The sequence below is a fragment of the Coregonus clupeaformis genome, chromosome 28 (genome assembly GCF_020615455.1).
Source record: "Coregonus clupeaformis isolate EN_2021a chromosome 28, ASM2061545v1, whole genome shotgun sequence".
Taxonomy (NCBI): domain Eukaryota; kingdom Metazoa; phylum Chordata; class Actinopteri; order Salmoniformes; family Salmonidae; genus Coregonus; species Coregonus clupeaformis.
In genome coordinates this window covers 20,934,929-20,936,864 of record NC_059219.1, presented here as the reverse complement: position 1 = coordinate 20,936,864, position 1,936 = coordinate 20,934,929, and the positions used below count along the sequence as shown (strand labels likewise).

Below are 1,936 nucleotides of genomic sequence, written 5' to 3'. Positions count from 1 at the left end.
ATTTCTCCAAAAAGTACGATCTTTGTCCCCATGTGCAGTTGCAAACCGTAGTCTGTCTTTTTTATGGAGGTTTTGGAGCAGTGGCTTCTTCCTTGCTGAGCGGCCTTTCAGGTTATGTCGATATAGGACTCGTTGTACTGTGGATATAGATACTTTTGTACCTGTTTCATCCAGCATCTTCACAAGGTCCTTTGCTGTTGTTCTGGGATTGATTTGCACTTTCACACCAAAGTACGTTCATCTCTAGGAAACAGAACACGTCTCCTTCCTGAGCGGTATGACGGCTGCATGGTCCCATGGTGTTTATACTTGCGTGCTATTGTTTGTACAGATGAACGTGGTACCTTGGAAATTGCTCCCAAGGATCAACCAGACTGGTGGAGGTCTACAATGTTTTTGGCTGATTTTTCTTTTGATTTTCCCATGATGTCAAGCAAAGAGGCACTGCATTTGAAGGTAGGACTTGAAATACATCCACAGGTACACCTCCAATTGATTCAAATGATGTCAATTAGCCTATCAGAAGCTTCTAAAGCCATGACATCATTTTCTGGAATTTTCCAAGCTGTTTAAAGGCACTGTCAACTTAGTGTATGTAAACTTCTGACCCACTGGAATTGTGAGACAGTGAATTATAAGTGAAATAATCTGTCTGTAAACAGTTGTTGGAAAAATTACTTGTGTCATGCACAAAGTAGATGTCCTAACCAACTTGCCAAAACTATAGTTTGTTAACAAGAAATGTGTGGAGTGGTTGAAAAACAAGTTTAAATGACTCCAACCTAAGTGTATGTAAACTTCCGACTTCAACTGTAGTTCGTTAGCTAAGCTAGCCACTTGTAGCTAGCCATTAACTCCTCCAGTATGTGTTGATGTCATTTCACAGGATTTGTTTTTGGACGGAAGCTGTAGAGCACGTGTCAAACTCATTCCACGGAGCGCCAAGTGTCTGAGGGTTTTTGCTCATCCTTTTTTGTACTTGATTGATGAATTAAGGTCACTAAATAGTAATGAACTACCCTCACCTGATTGTTGAGGTCTTTGGAAAAAACCAGCAGACACTAGGCCCTCCATGGAATGAGTTTGACACCCCTGCCTTAAAGATTGGTGTTTGTCGAATTGGCCCTAACCTGACTGACAGCCCCCCCTCATCCTCTCACCAACCACCTCATCCTATCACCACTTTGGCTTCTTCAACAGGTCAAACACACACACCTGTTCCCACTCCTGTAATCACCTCTCCTCCCTTTTTCGCTCCTCTGTTTCCCAATATAAGCAGCATGCTTCTCACTGCGCACTAGTGTAGTTTATGCTTGGTGATGCCATAGGGTGGCCCCCATCATGTTCCTTGTGCGTGATATGACAAAGTAAGTGCCTATTTATTATGTTGTTGGAGATAAGTCAATACTAAATGCAGCCTTAACTTTGTCATATGTTATATCTCTTTGTATATCCATGTCCTCAGTTTGCTAATGCCCATTTTATGTTTAGTCGTGGCTGCCTCCTTAGTTGTAGTTATATATTAACCCCATTCCCTGTAATGGTCACCTGGCACTACTTTGTCATGTCTGCACCTTTTTTATGTTGTGTTCTCAATGTTTCCCTTTTGTATCTCCCTTCCAGACCACCACATCATTGTTAACCGTCCCATCCTTACATCCGCAACCTTGTCATTATCTTCAACAATTCAACTGAAATAATAAACCGGGCAACAGCCCTTTGAACTGTAATCCACCATCTCTACGTTTTAATGGACACCACCACGATAGCCCTAGCTCAAACCAACAGTTACAGCAAGAAGCAGTCCTTTTACAACCACAACTCTGATCAGTTTTTACATTGGTAAGAAATGGCACTTCTGTAGCTAAATATCTTTTTTTTTTAGGGGGTTGTTAAGCATTAAATGACTGGGTATGGTGGTGCATTGATCAGTTAT

General features: G+C 41.7%; 1 long non-coding RNA gene across 1 annotated transcript; it reads left to right on the top strand.

Moving 5' to 3' along the window:
- The first annotated feature begins 1,312 nt into the window (after positions 1–1,312).
- On the top strand, positions 1,313–1,730 carry LOC121543121. The gene is made up of 2 exons (XR_005995988.1): positions 1,313–1,367; positions 1,624–1,730. It is a non-coding gene; the product is annotated as an uncharacterized LOC121543121 (long non-coding RNA).
- The last annotated feature ends 206 nt before the right edge of the window (positions 1,731–1,936 follow it).